Source organism: Doryrhamphus excisus, chromosome 5 (assembly GCF_030265055.1).
Source record: "Doryrhamphus excisus isolate RoL2022-K1 chromosome 5, RoL_Dexc_1.0, whole genome shotgun sequence".
Classification (NCBI taxonomy): Eukaryota; Metazoa; Chordata; class Actinopteri; order Syngnathiformes; family Syngnathidae; genus Doryrhamphus; species Doryrhamphus excisus.
This window is the reverse complement of record NC_080470.1, coordinates 27,046,967-27,068,107: the sequence shown is the minus strand read 5'-3', so window position 1 is coordinate 27,068,107 and position 21,141 is coordinate 27,046,967. Positions and strand designations below refer to the sequence as shown.

The following is a 21,141-nucleotide window of genomic DNA, read 5'->3' as shown; positions in this document are numbered from 1 at the left end:
CGAAAACGTTGGGTTGCCACACCACGGCAGTTTAATTACACCAAAACCAACCCCGCATGTCATCCCCTCCCAACCAACCTAACTAACTAACCAACTAACTAACTCAACGTCCCACCCGCCAACAAAGACAACCATGAAACACCCAAATTAATCCCAAAAGTGTACCCCCCACCCCGCAAGTGTCCCAAAGTTCCCGAAGAGTCAGTGCTTGTCCACAAAACAGAGGTGAAAGCCGCGGTTCCACTCACGGACGCGCATCCACTTCTCCGTCCAATCCCTGGGTCCGGAACCTTGCCCAAAGTCCAATTGCTCAAGCCAGGAGGGAAAAGGAAATCCCGTCAGCTGTCGCTTGACAAAGTTGGCCCTCGTGGTGTTGTGGAAAAAAATTCTATCATCCTAAGTAGGATAGAGAATGCCTGAAATAAATACATAGCTCTGGCAGTTTTTATTACCTTTGCAAAACAAAGGGGTCAGACAACACACAGTATGCATGGCGGTCTGTAGGTGTCTGGCCAAGAGTGGCCTCTTGGCGGGAACTTTTATACTCCATAGCATGCAAATGAATTACATTACAAGAGAAAAGAGACTTTCTTGTCACTCCCCCGATGCCACCCTCATGTATGGGGGTTAGTCTACACACCCAATCTTCTGGCACGGTTTGTCACACCCATGCGAGACAACCTCCTAGGGTCAGCCATTTGGTGGGACATCCTGATGTCCACTTATCCCATGAAGGTAAAGCTTTGATCAAAGAATGACCTCCTCCGACACTGTCCCTAACCCCAGGTTACAGATAGCCTCCTGCTGTTCCACCATCTTTGAAGGGACAGCAGGATGTGCTCGGATGCAAATGTTGAAGCTCTACAAAAGGCCTTAAAGTAATTCACACAATGTGTAACCTATGTTATACCTGTGAAATATAGTCAACCGGGATAGACTCCAGCCTACCCGCAATCCCAGTGGGACTAAGCAACACGGGAAAAAGACGAATGGATGTCCAGGTGTCTTAAAGTGTTTGTCTTCAACTTCTGTGGTAGATGCTGTCCGTATGGCATCAACGATGTGGTAAACATGATGTGTATGATTTGAGATGTTAGATTGCCAAATCATGTCGAAGTCCTTGTGCCTCTGTTGATGGCTTGCTGTTGTTCTACCATGTTGTATTCAATCAGTCAGTCAGTCAGCCAGCCAATCCTCTTGATTGTAGCACTTGTTCTTAGGCTGCAGGAGCTTGCGGTGCGAACTCGTGGACTCCATCCAAACATGCAGTCGAGAAGGTTGAGTGCGTCATGGACATTTCTTCCGTTCTGGTTGTCGTTGTAGTTGTAGTCCTCTAGTGTTCAGGTAGTGTCTTTCTGCCTTGACCGATCTGTGTGCAGGTCTCTCATATGACCACGCTGACAGTGGAGTCTTGCCTCTGCTGGAACTCCAACACGTCCTCTCCATGGCCCCCAGGGCCAACAGATGTCAGGTCACTCGACACCCACCGAGAACATAGAAAGAAATGAATGAGCAACACAACATTTTACCATCTACGTGATACATGTCAGATGTGTTCCCTACACATGACTAATCTCGAGAGCAGTAGGCAACCTAAGAGCAGTAGGCAACCATCATGTAGTGTCTGACTGAATACGACACTTTGTTCATATTTTGGCCATTGACGTTGATTGTAAATGAACCTTAAAATTTTCAAATTGTCAGGAGAAAGCCCACGTAAGCATGAGGAGAACATGAAACTCCACACAGAAAGGTTCTCAAACCTTCTTGCTGTGAGACAGCAGTGCTAACCACTCTGCCATTATGTCACCAATATCGATTTTAACTTTAATTTTAACATCCACCCTCTGCATTTAAGTTTTTGCCAAACAATACAAGGTTTCACTGAATTTAAACCAACACACCCTCTGGTCTCTGCCTGAATTTGCATTGTCACACTGTAGTAGTGTTCCTTGCTCACAGCTGGAAATTTGGGTTTCAAAGAACCATTTGACACATTGGCACTATGGAAGGCAAAGTGCCAAATACAGTAATATAGTTAAGAAAAAACAAGATACAGTAACTTACCAAAGTCTTCAGCGTGTTGTGCAATCAATGGAGTGTCATTACTACTGCTGATCACTGATCATTATCAACCTCTAATGTTGGAACTCATACCTACCTTTGTTTCACTCACTTTGGTTTTGGAGAAACCAATTATAGTAACAAAAAATATATCATGTCCAATTGTTAACCATGATTACTCAACAAAATCGCAATCTCCCCCCTTTTGACACATGTACTTCCCATGTGTCAACTTTTAAAAGCATTGGCAGTTCCCTGTAAAATCAAATGATGGTTATCTTTTTTATACATCTGCAAACAGTAATCTGTGAAGCTGGACAACATCAAACAAAGTTACACCAATTCAAACTCTGGATCCTGATGAAGTGTCCTGTTGAACAAACTGAAGTTAAAATGATGACACACCCTGCCAGGTGTGTGAATGACTTCAAGTGTTACAGTGTTAATGTTAGTACATGTTAGTACTGTTAAACAGTTTTCAACAAAAAAGATGTCACGTTTCGGCCATATATGACATGTCTTCTCCTCCTCCAGGAGAATGTGCTTTCCTAATGTGGAACAATGAAGGTTAGGCTGGAATAGTTCATAGTAGTTGATGTCTCTCCACAACACAAGAACAACCCTGAAAGAACAATCACATTTAAATTTCAGTCAATTTAAATTTTTGTCACAGTCCACTGTCCCCCATGAAGAACCCTGCTGTCGGTGTGTCGCACTCATAGTCGTCATGTCAGGATGTCATTTGCAACACTTAAAAGGTCCAAGTTCCTTTGAAAGTCGGATTGTCCTAATTTACAAGGCCTTTTTCGTAATAGCTAATTTTTAGATGGTTCTGCATACCCTAAATGAACTATCTACATTTTAGCAGATTTAATTTATGCCTCTTGATGCTAAAAGAGCAGAACAGCCTAATATGTTCTTTGCATGCGTCTATTAGTAAACTAATCATTGGGTTTGTTCTGTATTTCCCAAAGTGATGGTCAAGGATGGCTTCAGCCTCACATTCACACTCACACAGACAAACAAGACAACACAACAATGAAAAACCAGCTGGACAGTCCTTTCTGAGTGTATTTTTGCCGAAAATACTTTTCAAAAAATTCAATTTTGGGACTGTAAAAAATTAACAAATTGTTAGTGCATTCCCAATCGAATGTAAAATAGCATGCTTGTACAAAAAAGGCCCACATTATTCCATTTGTCACTGTGTCTCTTTTAGATAGAGACCCATGAGGAATGGAATCATTGACGTCAAAAAAATGGTACCTGAGTACCCCAAATGTGCATCAAGGCAGCACTTATGCCCAGAACAAAATATTTGTGAGATAAACATTCCCCTAACAGCTATCCCTATGTTCATATCTTTTATCAAATTTCTCATCACCATAGAAAGGTATGATGTGCATTGAAGACCTTGCAGAGCATCAATTTGCATTAATTGTGTGTGTGTGTGTATGCGTGAGAAAGTACATTCTTAACCTCCTCCACCAGTTGAGCACTCATGTGACCAGTTTGCATGTTCCTTTGATATGCATACAGCTGATTGGCCTCTTGCTTCACCAAAGTGTGAACATCAGGGTCAGTGTAAGTTTTTACAACTTCACCTCCATCTGAATTAGAAAATAGGCCATTTGGTCCTTTGCACCATATGCCAACAAATTTAATTTTTGAAGTTGAATTTTCTCTTAAACAGAAAATCCAATGGTGACTTGTCTTTGGTCCACTTCACCTGATTGGCCAACGAAGTTAACATAATTGCCATTCAACTTTGGAGAGGTTAGGAATTTGTCACTCTTAGTAAGTGTGTTTCATCAGAAAGGAAAAGAAATAACCATATTTTGTATACTATGTCGTCTTATAGCATATTCTAAAAGAGAGAAGTAGATCATATTCTACATAGTTATCAGCAAGAGGGGCTGATTTAAGCCAAGACTCTAAACAAAAGGAAGAAAAGGACAGAGCATATAGATGTGTGTGTGTGTGTGTTACTGTCAACTTCAGTATCATCCTTGGCATCAGATGAGTCAGAGTAGCCATGATCCCATCACGCCCCACCTCCTTGCTTCCTTCCACCATGTTTGTTAAGAAAGTCCTCCATCAAGTCTTTGGTCCAAAGTCTCCTTTTCTGCACATGCCAGGGTCATATTGCTGTCCCAGTCTCTTCTCTGGATGTCCTCCTTGCAGGTGGCCATTTGTTGCCACCCATTGATTCTGGTACATGGCTTGTCCTTGCATCAAAGGTGTGATCCATCCGGTCAAAAGTGAGATCCATCCAGTTCTAATTCGGCCACATTCCGCTTTAGTGGCTGGTGATGTGATTGTCGTCACCGTGAACACCATGTCAGCAAACATCTGCAGAACTCTTCAGTGGTCAGGGAAAGTGGGACAACTTCACTAAACACAAGCAGGGCTGTTATGGCCTCCCCACACGCCTTCCTTACACCATTGTCCCACTCATGGTCTCCACCATCAGTCACAGGATACTTGCTAAGCATCCGTTTGGATACGAGCGACAATGCATGTCTGGAAGGGATCGTTTGCAGTTAGAACACAGCTCATGTGTTGGATCTTCTTCAGGTCTTGGTGAAGATGAAACTGGACATAATGGCATGGCTGATGATATTGGACTCATCGTGCATGTTGTTGTATCAGGATGTTGTTGTCAGGTTGTTGGCAGAGCAAGGGTGGAGGTGTGCGATCAAGATCATGGTCCACTCTGAGACACTGAGGCACTGTAGGAGAAAGAGAAGGAAGACCTATTCTGAGAAGTCTTGTCTGTTCTTTTCATGTCAGTGTGTGTTGCAGATCTTCATCATCTATGTAACGATCATCATTACAAGTCTTAGTTGCAAGCCGTGCTCTCTGCCCTCAATGGTTTTTAGCCTTTTTCATTTTTTTCCCCAAAGAGTCCATGCCCTAAACATAGTTCTTGAATGCTCTTTGATTTTCTCTCAATTAATTATTTTTCTTTTAAACAATGCAATGTGATGTTTTCCCTTATCACCATTTTTCCCAACAAAAATCTCACTTATCTATTTTGTTTAACTCACTTTCTCTTGTTCTCAAAAGTTCCCCATATTAGTGTTTTTTTTATGCATGCTTTCCTCATTTTTTTTTCTTTACCTATAGTTGCTTGTTTACCAGATTTCCCATATTTACAGATGTCACTCGGTTGTGCACAATTCCCTTAAGACAAGGTCGTCACCCCGAATCCGTGTTGTTCCTTCGGCACAATCCACGACAAAGCCGAGCTGTATCCAATGAATAATGCGTAATCCACTCTTTATCACTTCAAGATTTTGTTTGCATTAATTTATATCCAATATACAATTGTGCATGATTCACTCCTATTGTCTAATCTATTACTATCTATTAATCTATTACTGAGGTCTCATCAGCACAAAACAGCTACAAGCGCAACTCACTCTTTGTTGTTACAGAGGTCTTGTTCGCGCAATGGTGCGCGACTCACTCACAATTTTTTTGGTTTATTTTTTATATTATTGAGGTCTTGTCCGCCCATACCATGCGTAACTCACTCAATGTTGTTACTGAGATCTTATTAGCATGAAAGTATACCCAGTATACTCTGATACGCGATTCACTCATGTTCCAGAGATCTTATCCGTACCGACAAGTGACCAAATGTGCATATGGGAAACACTACAACACTTACATATAAACATGCAACTAATGCTCAAATATAGTAATTATTTCAGGATTCTCACCATCAAAAAAAACGTAGTTCCACTCTTGATAAGAGATTCCAGTGGTGATGGTCTGGAATCCTGGATGGTCAGCCCTGAAAATCTCTGAATGTCACTGACAGAGAGGCTGGAGGAAAAAAATAATTCCAGGATGATCAGTCGCTGTCCGCCACAGGTCCAGATCCAATCAGCCAAGGAATCCCACTTCTGACACCAAATTGTTGTGGAAAAAATTTCTATCATCCTAAGTAGGATAGAGAATGCCTGAAATAAATACATAGCTCTGGCAGTTTTTATTACCTTTGCAAAACAAAGGGGTCAGACAACATACAGTATGCATGGCGGTCTGTAGGTGTCTGGCCAAGAGTGGCCTCTTGGCGGGAACTTTTATACTCCATAGCATGCAAATGAATTACATTACAAGAGAAAAGAGACATTCATGTCACTCCCCCGATGCCACCCTCATGTATGGGGGTTAGTCTACACACCCAATCTTCTGGCACGGTTTGTCACACCCATGCGAGACAACCTCCTAGGGTCAGCCATTTGGTGGGACATCCTGATGTCCACTTATCCCATGAAGGTAAAGCTTTGATCAAAGAATGACCTCCTCCGACACTGCCCCTAACCCCAGGTTACAGATAGCCTCCTGCTGTGCCACCATCTTTGAAGGGACAGCAGGATGTGCTCGGATGCAAATGTTGAAGCTCTACAAAAGGCCGTAAAGTAATTCAAACAATGTGTAACCTATGTTATACCGGTGAAATATAAAATTTTCCATCACAGGTTCTAACTAGGCTACCACAGTTTCTGCATTACCAAACACTAATTCAGATGTTGGGACTCATTTTCAGTCAACAAGACCATGTCAACAAAGGTCCTGCAGGAGATGAGGTGACCGAGAGGTTAAGGTGCTGGACTGCTAATCCATTGTGTTCTGCGTGCATAGGTTTGAATCCCATCCTCATGGGACTATACCAATGCAGTAGTTTTGACACCACCTGTGTTTTTAGGAAACATCATTAGAATGCAATTAATCAAAGTATCAGGTACGATGTTGGAGATGGAGAATGCTTTTTTAGCAGGAAAAAGACACAATATACCATTTGGAGAATGCAGGCATCGATTCCACTTCATCAATGAAATGTTTTCCGCATGTTGCACAACTTTCCACAGGAAAGAAATCTTGACGATGTATCACCAAAAGTGCTGAACCGCCCAATGTGTGGCTGAAACTAGTGCACAAGGAATAACTTGTTTAAGTAAACCTTTTAAACCTCGATGACCCATCAAGAAGTCAACCTTTGTTGGTTCAATTCTCCCAGTCACGATGAGGATGTGTGCTGGTTTAGTGCATATGCAGAACTTAGTTCCCATCGTGTAAGCATGTTTGGTGTGTTTGAGGGGGTATAGCTCAGTGGTAGAGCATTTGACTGCAGATCAAGAGGTTTCCGGTTCAAATCCGGATGCCCCCTGATGCACTCCTTCGGTTTAAGAATAGTCTAAGAGTACATGAATGCATGGCTCATAATAGCAACAACTTCGGTGTAATATAACTCGAGATTGTTTCCCTTTTTGCATGGCTCCTTTCTACATTCTTCACACTGACATGAAATTTCTGCAGTGGCTTTTGTCCAATTTCCTCGCGGATGACACAGCCCCCCCCCACCCCCCACGTCTAAGAGAAAGTCCAGCCGCACCACAAAACAAAGTCATTTCAGCTGCTTTTACCCACGATCTTATCTTTTCCGTGCTGACTCAAAGCTCAGGACCATCGGACCAGAGCTCTGCCTTTGGGCTCAGCTCCCACATCACTGTGGCGGACCAGTGGAGCATCCAACTAGATCAACTGGTAAACTGTCATGTTAGATGCCAAGAACAAGACGCCAAGGTACCTTGAACTCCTCCAGTGGGGGTCAGATCTCTTCCCCAACACATAGACAATTTCATTGAAATGTCAAGACAACCTCTTTTGTCCTGCTAATGTGGTCTGTTTTGTTAGCCCAAATGTCCAAAATCACAAGGGTTTTGCCTTTGTAGGGAGCATTGTAGTACATGTCACATGTGTACTACACATGACATTAGAAAGGATGGGAATGTCTTCAACACAACAAGATTTCTGATTCAAAAACATTTTGTTGAAGAAAAGCCCATTATTTCTGGAACATCTTATGTGAACTAAAATTCTCCCTACAAAGGAGAGATCTTGGTCCATTTGGACAATTGTCAATCTGCCCCCACTTTGGACACATCATCATGTTTCATTGTTTGGCCACTGCTTTCTGAGTTTCGCCAGTACTCTTATAACCCCCCCCCCCTCCTCCACTCCGGGTTTCCATAAATTAGTGGTTATCCCGTTTGCCTCACACGCATAAGGCCCCCTGTTTAAAACTGGGTGGAAACATGGGCTTTCTATTCCCTGTTTTACAAAATAACTGGTGGTCTAGTGGCTAGGGTTCGGTGCTCTCACCGCCGCGGCCCGGTTTTCGATTCCCGGTCAGGGAATTGACATTTGGATAGGTTTTTACTGGAGAGAGGATTTGTCTTCGGCCTCGGTGGAATGGTTGGGGTCATCTTGAAGCGCTATTTGGGAACAATAACTCACGGACTCGGTTTCTTCACTATTACATGACAAGAGACTGGTCTAGAGAACGCGGCCAGGATGAGGTTTGGGGTATTTGTCTGACGCTGATGGATAGATCCTGGACTCATTTCCGATCCCACATCTCTTTTACAAAATACAAAGGATTCCTTGGAGAATGCGGGTATCGATTCTGCTGCATCTCGCATGCTAAGCAAGCACTTTACCATTTGAGGTAATTCCCCTGGTTTGGGGTATTTGTCGGATGCTAAGGGGTAGATCCAATCCCAACATCTCTTCTACAAAAGGTGAAGAACTCCTTGGAGACTGTGGGCATTGATCCCAAACAAGACAAGACAAGGTGCTAGACAGGAGAATGCAGTTAGGACTGGGTTTAGGGTGATACCTATGGCTGTATTTGGCCTAGATATTGGGATTGGGGCCCGGATTAGTGTTTGGTACTTGGGAACATTTAATCACAAAAAACAAAAGAGGTTTTGGAGAATGCGGGCATTGAACCCACTACCTCTCACATGCAAAGCGAGCGCTCTACAATTTGAGCTAATTCCCCTGCTGTTGCAGCATTGGCAGAGAAATCTTCTGGCATACTCTACGTGTCCTTGCAGAGATGAAGTGGCCCTGGTCCCGAAATGTCCACCTCCAAGATGGACTGAGGTCTTAAACTACCCACATGGACAAGCCAAATATCTTCTGGACAAAAAGAGTTCATGGTCAGACACGACAAAGGTTGAGCCGGTCACCCGAACATGAAACTTTTGATCTGAGTGTCCGGGATTCAAGTCCCTGTTCAGGTGACCAGGTCTGAGGTCCACTTGCAAACGCCTCCTTTTTGCCCTCAATATACGAGGGCAACAGGACAATCCCTTGGTACTCTATGGAAACTATATGAGGAGCCTGGCTTTTAACTGGAACTGGAAAGACTTGTGGCCCCGCACACAAACCAAGTATCTTCTGATCAGCTGATCCTTGACATCAGCTGTCACAGACATTGGCGTCGTTTGGGGACCTCATCCTGATCCACGGTTACCACTGATTTGTAGAGTAAGTCAATAAGTCATCATACTCTTACTGTTAAAGGAAGACACAGTCCAAACACTCGATTGCTGCAAGGCAAGTAGGTTCCACCAAGACTTGAACTTGGATCACTGGATTCAGGGTCCAGAGTGCTAACCATTACACCATGGAACCCTTTGTTTTGGATGTGACTGGCACCTTCTGGCGTAACAATGGAGGCTTTGCAAACCAGGACACCAACTTTCCTCTTTGATGAGCACAAAGTATTTTTGGGTACAATCCAGGGGTCTTGTGCTCTCACGGAAATGGCTGTCCTTTTCCAACAGGAGTTGAGATGAAATGTATTCAAATAGACAAACTGCATTGATAACTCAATCAGAATTTCTCAGTTTGCCAATTTCAGACTGCGTGACAAAGACTCAAGTCCAACTCCATGGACAGGGAAGCGGAGGTCCTTCAGACAAGACGGTATTGCCATTTTTTCCTGGCAGACATAACATGAGCAAAGGGATTGTCCTTCGAGCCGGACTTGAACCAGCTACATAAGGATGCCAGCTTGAACCACTTCAGTACGCCGCTCTTCCAACTGAGCTATCGAAGGTCTTGCTGTTCTGAGGCTAGTGAGTACGGCCGAGCGTTCGACGGCGTCTCATCGAGGTTGTGGCTGAGAATGCCACTATTGACAGAATTTGGATTAGATAATCAAGTCTTGTGGTGGAGAGTCTCAGGTGGAGAGTCTCAGGTCGAGAGGTGTGACGTTTCTGATCGAATTCAGAGGTCATCAGTTGGTCCTGAAAACGGTCTTGGCACTTTTTTTCACGATGAAAGGTATGAAAACAGCCCTGTTGCATTGGCCGGGAATCGGACGCGGGTCTACCACGTGGATCGATCCTGGACTCATTTCCGATCGTAACATCGCTTTTACAAAAGGCAAAGAACTCCTAGAAGACTGCGGGCATTGATCCCACAGCAAGACAAGACAAGGTGATACCTATGGCTGTATTTGGCCTAGATATCGGGATTGGGGCCCGGATTAGTGTTTGGTACTTGGGAACATTTAATCACAAAAAACAAAAGAGCTTTTGGAGAATGCCGGCATTGATCCCGCTCCCCCTCACATGCGAAGCGAGCGCTCTACCATTTGAGCTAATTCCCCTGCTGTTGCAGCATTGGCAGAGAAGGTCCAGTCTTATAACTATTTTGGTTCCTTTGCTGGACTACGTCAAAGCGACACAGACTCTGCCTTTCTGAGTGCAAACCTAACGCAGTCCCTGGTGGTCTAGTGGCTAGGATTCAGCGCTTTCACCGCTGCGGCCCGGGTTCGATTCCCGGTCAGGGAATTGACATTTGGCTAGGTTTTGACTGGAGATAGAGTCGCCAGATCGTCAACCTCCCACCTGGAGGCGAACTCGTCGCCCACAGTACCGAGGCCATGTCGGCGAAGACGGCAGTACATGGCACAGACACAGCTTCACTCTTCCCCCACTTTAGGCCCCGACTGAAAAAGCAGAACCCCCCATCGCAGCTAAAATAGCCCACTTGGGAGAGCGTTGGACTGGAGTTCTAAAGGTCCTCACAATAAACCTCACTCCTCCTGATGGTCGTTACGTCTTTCAATAATGGGGTGTTAAAATGTGGATTGTCAAAAGGAACAAAGACAATCCATCTGCAACCTGGTCAACGGACAGGTAAACAGTGCAGGTACCCTGCTTTGTGCGGCTCCTTTTCAGTGTCCTCCATTGTCAGCGAACCTCACAAGGTCACAGTTTTTTCCTGATCAGGGCACCGTTTTAGGTTGTGTGGATGAGTGGTCTAAAGCACCCGATGAAGGCTCCTTTTGCTCAGCGGGCACTGGTTGAAATCCCACAGCTGGCATTTTCCTGGTCAGGTCCATTATCCACGACTGGAATGATTTGGCAGCAAAGGACTGTCAGATTGTACAACACACCCGAGCACCTCATGAGCAGAGTTATCCTTTTCCGGGAAAGAACCAAAAACTCTGACTCGAAGGTGCTGATTGCTGCTCCCAGTTGCTTCTAATTCGTCTGCGAGCAAAAATTGAATTTTAGAGTCTGGTTAATTGAAAAGATTTGCTAGCTAGCCAGGAGTTGAAACTTGAATCTTCTGAGATGAGTTATCCTTTGCCCCACTATTCGTACAACAAAAGGACCTGTCATTTAAGGTTAGCTTCTGGATTGTCACTGTTTCGCCAAGACTACAATTGGGTTGAGAGAAAAGTACTTTTTAGACAAGACAATAACAAAAGCAACACACACCTGCCATGACCCAGGGTTGGTGCGGACACAACAATGAGTACGAACCACGATATGATTACAGCTGTCTAACCCGTAGACAACACGTCATCCACTGTGCCACTAGCCATTCAACAAAATAACCTGGAGTTTAAGGTTGGGTTCTAACTAGGCTACCACAGTTTATGCATTACCAAACACTAATTCAGATGTTGGGACTCATTTTCAGTCAACAAGACCATGTCAACAAAGGTCCTGCAGGAGATGAGGTGACCGAGAGGTTAAGGTGCTGGACTGCTAATCCATTGTGTTCTGCGTGCATGGGTTTGAATCCCATCCTCATGGGACTATACCAATGCAGTCGTTTTGACACCACCTGTGTTTTTAGGAAACATCATTAGAATGCAATTAATCAAAGTATCAGGTACGATGTTGGAGATGGAGAATGCTTGTTTAGCAGGAAAAAGACACAATATACCATTTGGAGAATGCAGGCATCGATTCCACTTCATCAATGAAATGTTTTCCGCATGTTGCACAACTTTCCACAGGAAAGAAATCTTGACGATGTATCACCAAAAGTGCTGAACCGCCCAATGTGTGGCTGAAACTAGTGCACAAGGAATAACTTGTTTAAGTAAACCTTTTAAACCTCGATGACCCATCAAGAAGTCAACCTTTGTTGGTTCAATTCTCCCAGTCTCGATGAGGATGTGTGCTGGTTTAGTGCATATGCAGAACTTAGTTCCCATCGTGTAAGCATGTTTGGTGTGTTTGAGGGGGTATAGCTCAGTGGTAGAGCATTTGACTGCAGATCAAGAGGTCTCCGGTTCAAATCCGGATGCCCCCTGATGCACTCCTTCGGTTTAAGAATAGTCTAAGAGTACATGAATGCATGGCTCATAATAGCAACAACTTCGGTGTAATATAACTCGAGATTGTTTCCCTTTTTGCATGGCTCCTTTCTACATTCTTCACACTGACATGAAATTTCTGCAGTGGCTTTTGTCCAATTTCCTCGCGGATGACACAGCCCCCCCCCCCCCCCCCCCGACCCCCCCCCCCCCCAAGAGAAAGTCCAGCCGCACCACAAAACAAAGTCATTTCAGCTGCTTTTACCCACGATCTTATCTTTTCCGTGCTGACTCAAAGCTCAGGACCATCGGACCAGACCTAAATTCATGAGGAGCCGGGCTTTTAACTGGAACTGGAAAGACTTGCAGCCCCGCACTGTCTACTCTGAGCCCTCCCGGATGACTGAGCTCCTCACCCTATCTCTTAGGGTGAGTCCAGCTACCCTACGGAGGAAACTCATTTCAGCCGCCTGTATCCGAGATGTCATTCTTTCGGTCATGACCCAAAGCTCATGACCATAGGTGAGGGTGGGAACATAGATCGACCGGTAAATTGAAAGCTTTTTTAACCACGACGGTCCGTTACAGCGACCGCATTACTGCCGAGGCTGCGCCGATCCGTCTGTCGACCTCACGCTCCCACTTTCCCTCACTCGTGACCATACCTAAGATACCTAAACTCCTCCACCTGGGGTAGGACCTCATTCCCAACCCGGAGGGAGCACTCCACCCTTTTACGACTGAGAACCACGGCCTCTGATTTGGAGGTACTGAGTCTCATCCCAGACGCTTCGCACTCAGATGCAAACCGTCCCACTAAACGCTGAAGGTCACAGCCCGTAGAGGCCATAAGAACCACATCATCTGCAAATAGCAGAGATGTGATTCTAAGGCCCCTGAAACAGATTCCCTCAACACCTTGGCTGCGCCTAATAATTCTGGGATGTCCATAAGTGCACTTGGCACCAGGACACCCTTGGCTGCAGGTCTATGATCGACTTTGCAGTCGTGTCATCAGACCTGCGTCCGCATGTTCTGGACAGGCGGGTGAAGAGAGGGGCTGAGCTGTCAACTGATCACCACCTGGTGATGAGTTGGATTAGATGGCGGGGAGGATGCTGGACAGACCTGGTAGACCCAAACGAGTAGTGAGGGTGTGCTGGGAACGTCTGGCAGAGTCTCCCGTTCGTCGAGTCTTCAACTCTCACCTCTGGCAGAGCTTCGCCTGCATCCCGGGGGAGGACCGGGATATTGAGTCCGAATGGGCCATATTCCGTGCCTCCATTGCTGAGGTGGCTGACCGGAGCTGCGGCCGCAAGGCGGTCGGTGCCAGTCGTGGCGGCAGGCCCCGAACCCGATGGTGGACACCAGAGGTCAGGGCCGCCATCAAGCTGAAGAAGGAGTCCTATCGAGCATTGATGGCTTGTGGGACTCCGGAAGCAGCTGACAGGTACTGTCAGGCCAAACGGTTCGCGGCTTCGGCGGTTGTCGAGGCAAAAACTCGGGTGTGGGAGGAATTCGGTGAGGCCATGGAGCACGACTTTTGGTCGGCCTCGAAGGGGTTCTGGCAAACCGTCCGGACCCTCCGAAAAGGGAAGCATTGCCCAGTCCACACTGTTTACAGTGGAGACGGGGCCTGCTGACCTCGACTGGGGATTTGTTTTGGTGAAGTAGGTGCAGACACATCCATTAAAAAATGAAAATACAAAATATACAGTATACAGTATAAATATATGTACACAGTCTGTTTTTTGTTTGTTGTTCCGGGACTGCAGTCTGATTGTTTTTCCTAAGAGTCCAAACTGAGCGTTAATTTAACGCATATAGAGTGTCAAAGTGGCAGGATGAGGCAGAGGTGGGGTGTGAACAGTGTCGGGGGGGGGGGGGGGGGGGGGTTCCGGGACTTGTTGATGAGGCTGACAGCAGACGGGAAGAAACTGTTCTTGTGGCGTGAGGTTTTGGTCCTGATGGACCGCAGCCTCCTCTCAAAGAGACTGTGTCCGGGTTGAGAAGGATCGGCCACAATCCTTTTCTGCACGCCTTAGGGTCCTGGAGGCGTACAGATCCTGGAGGGACGGGAGATTGCAGGAGATGAGGATGGACTCAATGATGGAGCTGTAGAAGTGCACCAACATTGTCTTTGGCAGGATGAATTTCTTCAGCTGCCATAGGAACGTAGGAAGTACATCCTCTGCTGTGCCTTCTTGATGAGGGAGCTGATGTTCGGCTCCCACTGGAGGTCCTGGGAGATGATGGTACCCAGGATGCGGAAGGACTCCACAATGTCAATCGTAGAGTCACAGAGGGTGATGGGGACAGGAGAGGCTGAGTTCTTCCTGTTGTCCACAACCATCTCCACTGTTTTTAAGGCGTTGAGCTCCAGGTTGTTCAGGTTGCACCAAGTCACCAGATGGTCAACCTCTCACCTGTAGGCAAACTTGTCGCCGTCAGAGATGAGTCCGATGAGGGTGGTGTCGTCCGCAGACTTCGGGAGCTTGACAGACTGGTGACTGGAGGTGCAACTGTTTGTGTACAGGGAGAAGAGCAGAGGAGAAAGAACGCAGCCCTGGGGGGATCAGGTGCTGACGGTTTTTGTATCTGAGATGTGTTTCCCCAGCTTCACGCACTGTTTCCTGTCAGACAGGAAGTCTGTAATCCACCTGCAGGTGGAGTCAGGCACGCTCAGCTGGGAGAACTTCTCCTGGAGCAGAGTTGGGAGGATGGTGTTGAAGGCGGAGCTGAAGTCAACAAACAGGAGCCTAGCATAGGTTCCTGCGGAGTCCAGGTGCTGGAGGACCAACACACCAAGGCAGCCGTCCGCAGCGCCATTTTGGAAACACGTGGTGGCATGGGAATAAATGACTACATGGTAATCAGGTGGTTAGGTGTCAGTGGTTCCAGACACATGGGTTGTTTACATTGTCCACAGTAAGAGGGTGATTATTCACAACAGACATGGCTTCCTAAAGAAAGGTTCTCAAGGAACTGTCACTCAACCTGCCAGCACTGTTTGCTAGGACTGAAATGAGCACGCTTTTGATGGTTCTGATCTGGCGCTCCCAAACACCTCCCATATGGCTTGCATTTATGACAAAGTTGCATTGCTTGTCTGCCAGGTATTCTGTTACTCTTTCTGTGTTTATTTCCTTTAGAGACTTTTCCATTTCATTTTTAGTTCAAACTAAGTATGTTCCCTGATCTGATCGGATGTGCCAAACAGCACCTCTGATGGCAATGAAGCATCTTGGGGCATTTATGAATGAGTCAGTGGTCAAGTCCTCCAGCATCTCTATGTGAACACCTCCAGAACATAGACAAGTGAATAGTAGACTGTACTGTTTTTGTTCTTTACACCCTTGTTTTGTGTGAAAGGGGCCAAAACAATCCATGCCACCATAGGTAATTGGTGGAGAAGGCTCAATGTGGTCTTGAGGTAAGTCAGCCATCTTTTGTTCCTCTGTGGCTCATCGAGCTTTCCGGCATGGGATGCACTGTCAAATATGTTGAGCCACTGCTTTGCTCCCTCCCATGATCCAGTAGTCATTTGCTCTGAGTTAATTCAAGAACCAATATAGTTCTGAGATTGGACCTTCTCTGCCAATTCAGGAAAAGCAGGGGAATTAGCTCAAATGGTATAGCGCTTGCTTTGCATGTGAGAGGTAGCGGGATTGATTGCCTAAATTCTACAAGGAATCCTTTGTTTTATTGGCTAATTGTAGGCCATTCGCGCACCCCGAGGTTACAGAGGTCAAAGGTAAGCCCATATTCAGCAGCACAGTGGCGAAAGGTAAATTTATGTGCATTACCGTTTCCACAGGTTCTCGATTTGTACAACCCGGCATTAATACCTCTTAGTGTAATTCTACCTTACTGGTGGATGCCTTCTTCTGGTCGCTCCTCAGGGCTGACCTCTGGTAGTGGTGCGGTGGACCCGACGTGAGTGATAGGTTACCGACCGAGAACATGACTGGTGTTTGTGCCCTGATTTCTTTCCTTCCTCCAATAACAGATTGTCAATTGATGTGGAGCGCCTAGTGCATAGTGCTACTTCCGTAGGGTCTAGCAAAGAGGGGCTCATTGGTTCCAATTCCAGCAGTCCTCTACTGGTATTTCCATACTTTTTTATCAGAGGTCATGTTGAGATACAAAGCCTGTTTTCAGGAGAAATGCAAGACCCCGGGATACAATAGGTCTTCTTTGTACACTTTTCAGCAGCAGACATTTTGAAAAGCACCCCTGGTTTACTGCCCAGGAGTAACAGCCTCGGCCACTCTGGAATGAAGGGTGACGCCACTTCAAGATGCAAGAAGCTGTCAGGAGTGGGATTTGAAACCACGCCTCATTCGAGACTGCACCCTGAAGCAGTGCCTTCGACCACTCGGCCACCCTGACCCTCCAGAGGCCACTTTTTAAAAGGCATTCACACACTCTGCGTTTTGTTTCCCATGTGGGTATTATGTTATGTTAGTCCAGATTAACAGCCTAGTTATTTGTGTCAGTCCCAGGGACCATTTCCAGACCCTCGTGTGACACTTGTGTTGGACTCTTTTGGAGAGCCCTTGCATTCTTCCCAATAGGTAAACCCTTTGTATCGGTGCCAAATATATACGGGATTCCCCACCTGCTGACTGAATGACACACGACAAATGGCGTCGTCTCAACGTTGCAAGCAGTTACTGTCTAGAAGAGTAAAGGCAGCATTGCCAGGTTGACATGCTCAGCTGGCACTATGGCTTAGCTGGTGAAAGTGCCTGTCTAATAAACAGGAGATCCTGGGTTCAAATCCCAGCAGTACCTGGGTGCTTGGTCCGTGAAACTTTGGCAGCTGAATTTTGATCCACGTACCTCTTTTTGTCACTTGCCCTTCAAAAACGAGTCTACGGTGCATCCACACCTGACATGATTGTTGTGGATCCCATTACGCCAGAAGGAGCTAAATCCAAAGAGTATGACATTGTGATGTTTTGTCATTCAGTGCCACTTTGCATAGGCTCAGCCACTTTTCTTCGACATGTGGTTCAGTGGTAGAATTCTCGCTTGCCAAGCGGGAGCCCTGGGTCCAATTCCCAGCCAATGCAGAGTATCTCAGCTTGTACCTTTCTTTAGAGTTCATGTGAAAAAGTACAAAGGCTCTTTTTCCTGCGAAAGGGCAGAACTCAGAATGACACCTGAAAAGTAAGAGAACGGACCACCTGACAGTTAAGGTGGACAGCACTTGAGTATTTGCACATTTCTGTCAGAAGTAGAAACGTATTGAAACCTTACTGCAGTGATGCTGATGTAGTCTCTGTGCAATTGGTCAGAGCGTTGGACGGCCCCGCTTGTGTTGTTGACATTTGCTGCCAGCCAATCAGGATGCGAGACAGATGTCAGACAAGCAGAGAGACTTTGGAGAAATGAAGTCAGGTATTTGAATCCCGTCTAAGCCAGCAGTCAAGTCACAGTTTTCTTCTCCACAATATTATTTTTTTCCAATTAATCCCTATATAATTACAAATTATTCCTATCAGGCTTATATTGATACCAGTGCTTGAAATAAAATACAAAATCAATGCAATGTCACAAAGAATATTTATTTATCAGGTTGCCACACTCAAGAACACCGTCAATAATAATAAAAAAATCTACATGTAAGCAGTTATGAATAAAGAATATACACATTGTTCACTTATTTTGCCGCCTTTGTTTCTCCTTTTCATAAAACGGAGAGGCCTGGAACTCCCTCCAGCTCATCTCTTTTTCCATCCTGTGCTCTCTATAGATGGAGAACACTTTGGCAGGACAGTAGATGTACTTCTCTGAAGCCAGTGTGGATGCGGGGGCTTTTCCGGCCCTGCTTCAGCTGCATCCTGCAGAGGCACTTTCGGACAGGGGGTGGAGGAGATTCCTCCCTCTTTCTCTTCTTCTGCTGTTTTTCCTCCACCCTCTTTCTTGTCTCATCCACCTCTCGCTGGAAGAAGTCTGTTTGACTGAAATCTTTAAATGGCATCTTAGGGTCTGTCAGACCTTCTGCAGCACTAAGATTATCTGACAGGGCCTTGTTGATGAACGTCGTGGTTGATGTCCCATCCACTTGATATTTTGATTTTGGTTGGCCACAGCACAGACATGGTTTTTGTTTGAGTTTTTTGGCACAGGAGGTGGTTGCTGCTGCTCCAACGGGGTATGAGCAGGTGGTGGTGGTGAAATAACCATCTCTGCAGGCAGTGTCACTACAGGCACAAGATGCAACTATTCCAACAAAGGGACAAATGATTACGTTTTTACCTGGCTTTGCTTTGGCTGAGCGAGAAGTCCTTTCAGGCAAGAAAACAGCAAAAAGCAACACACACCAGCCGTGACTCAGACAAAACACAGAATACAAACAACAACACGATTACGGCTATAAGCTATCCTTTTTTAGGTGAGAACCATGAACTCCTACTCAGAGGTGCGGATTGCTCATTCTCGCTGCTTCAAATTTGCCTGCGAGCAAACCTTGAACTTTAGACTCAGATCAATCGAAATGTTTGCCGACGCTCTTTCTCTGTCTTGTTGCCGTTTCTCATTGAGGTTTCCTGACTGAGAGCAGATCGGCCTCACGGCTGGTTGGTTGTCTTCCGTGCACGGGCAGACCTTTCCAGCAAGCATTGGTAGTGCTGGGCTGGTCGTTTCTTGCTCGGTCTGGCTGCACTCGCAAGCCAAGGAGCTCGGCGCGGTGCTGTGCCTGCCTCTTGTTTTAAACAAGGGGAGAGCGTGAACGCAGTCCCCCACTACCACAAATTATGCAGTCGAGATTCCCGCATTTGGGGAATTCGCAGAGGTCAGCTCAACCCATGTGCAATGGCTGAGCCTCGCCCTGGGTGAACCACCTTCTTGATCATGGTATCTCCCCTGGCAGGTAAGTATGAGTTGCACCGGTCCCGCCCGGACTAGTCTCTCGCACATGCCACATGCTGAGTGGTGGTCTCATCAGGTCGCCCACAACAAGCCCAGCCACTTGACCTGTGTCCAAATTCAGAGACAGGACTCTGGTTATCTCAAGGAGTCAGTCTGTATGGCACTCTTGTGACTTCATTCTGAGCAAAGGCAGCGGCAGCAAGTGGCTTAGTGCAGTTGCTGCAGACGTTCAATGCGGAGACTGAAGTACTGACTCCACGTCCCTAGTCACACCATGTAACATGAGAGGCCAATATGTTTAACCCTGACACGTGTAGATGTGCAAGGTCGTTGTGAGTCAGTGGGTTGTCAGGTTCAAACTCCTGTGACACTTGGAAAAACACTTAAATCCAGAAATACAGAAGAGACAGACAACAATATTCAAAGTTACTCGCAGCGAGGAGAGTGAAACCACATACCCAGTGACATGCCGCTCCACTGAGTATGTAGTTCAAACTCCTCTTTATTTATTCTCTTTCGGGGGTCCCTACTACATGGTCATGCAACTCTAGGGGTGGCAGTTGCACGAGCTGTATTTGTTTCTCTATGTGTATGTGTGTGTATGTGAGAGGAATTACTTTTATTGTTTTATGAGTTCTTATCTTGACACGTTCTTGCAGTATTAACGTGAACATCTGCAGGGTTGCGGTTGGTGCATCCAGGCACCTCCAGGACCTGGGGGTTGCTGGGGGTCTCTGATCAGGGTCACAGGAACATTTCTTCTTCAGCACATTCAAACACTCTTTCGATTGTCTAAGCAAATGGATATAAGGGTGATAACTGATGCTATATTCATTCTATCTACATTTTATTCTAACAAGGATCTATCCCTGAGCATCCGACAAATGCTCTGTCTCACCCTAAACCCAGTCCTGACAGCATTCTCAGTCGAGGACCTTGTCTTATTGTGTTGTCCATGTTTTGTTTATATTTCTGTTGTCAGTCGCTTCAGGATGACAACGGTTTGTGCTTCAAGATGACCCCAACCATTCGACCGAGGCCGAAGACAAATCCTATCTCCAGTCAAAACCTACCCAAACGTCAATTCCCTGACCGGGAATCGAACCCGGGCCGCGGCGGTGAGAGCGCCGAATCCTAGCCACTAGACCACCAGGGACTGCTTTATGTCTGCACTCAGCAAGGCAGAGACAGTGTCACTTTGACGTACTCCAGCAAAGGAACCAAAATAGTTCTGTGACTGGACCTTCTCTGCCAACATTGCAGCAGCAGGGGAATTACCGCAGATAGTAGAGCGCTTCCCTTAAATGTTAGACCCGAACCTCTTTTGTTTTGCTAATGTGGTCTGTTTTCTTAGCCCCGCAAATGTCCAAATGCACAATGTTTTTGCCTTTGTCGAGAGCATTGTAGTACATATGACATTTATGCTACATATGACATCAGAAATGATGGATATTTCTTCAACAGAACATGACGTCTGATTCAAAACATTTACTTGAAATGTTGGAGAGAAAAAAATGGAGTCGCTGAAACACATATGCAAGGCACTGCTGGGATTTGAACCCAGGACCTCCTGTTTACGAGACAGGAACTTTGACCAACTAAGCCACAGCGCCGGCGAAGGAGTGTCTTCAGTGTTAGGCGAACCACTGCATGACGGAAACCACACCAGTGGCCAGGCTTTCAACAGGACTGGTGAAATCCTGCCAGTGTAAGCGGACCGAATCCACGATTATTCTCCTCCTTGGTCTTCGCTGTGTCAAGGATGAGGA

General features: G+C 46.0%; 7 non-coding genes across 7 annotated transcripts; 3 read left to right on the top strand and 4 right to left on the bottom strand.

Annotated features, from left to right (window-relative positions):
* Positions 1–7,174: 7,174 nt before the first annotated feature.
* On the top strand, positions 7,175–7,246 carry trnac-gca (transfer RNA cysteine (anticodon GCA)). The gene has a single exon. It is a non-coding gene; the product is annotated as a tRNA-Cys (tRNA).
* A 2,243-nt stretch (positions 7,247–9,489) lies between these two features.
* Positions 9,490–9,561, bottom strand: trnaq-cug (transfer RNA glutamine (anticodon CUG)). Its single transcript has one exon. It is a non-coding gene; the product is annotated as a tRNA-Gln (tRNA).
* A 1,094-nt stretch (positions 9,562–10,655) lies between these two features.
* Positions 10,656–10,727, top strand: trnae-uuc (transfer RNA glutamic acid (anticodon UUC)). The gene has a single exon. It is a non-coding gene; the product is annotated as a tRNA-Glu (tRNA).
* Positions 10,728–12,417: 1,690 nt separating this feature from the next.
* Positions 12,418–12,489, top strand: trnac-gca (transfer RNA cysteine (anticodon GCA)). Its single transcript has one exon. It is a non-coding gene; the product is annotated as a tRNA-Cys (tRNA).
* A 6,728-nt stretch (positions 12,490–19,217) lies between these two features.
* LOC131130319 (U1 spliceosomal RNA) lies at positions 19,218–19,381 on the bottom strand. The gene has a single exon (XR_009130018.1). It is a non-coding gene; the product is annotated as a U1 spliceosomal RNA (small nuclear RNA).
* A 1,075-nt stretch (positions 19,382–20,456) lies between these two features.
* Positions 20,457–20,528, bottom strand: trnae-cuc (transfer RNA glutamic acid (anticodon CUC)). Its single transcript has one exon. It is a non-coding gene; the product is annotated as a tRNA-Glu (tRNA).
* A 383-nt stretch (positions 20,529–20,911) lies between these two features.
* Positions 20,912–20,985, bottom strand: trnat-cgu (transfer RNA threonine (anticodon CGU)). Its single transcript has one exon. It is a non-coding gene; the product is annotated as a tRNA-Thr (tRNA).
* Between the last annotated feature and the right edge of the window lie 156 nt (positions 20,986–21,141).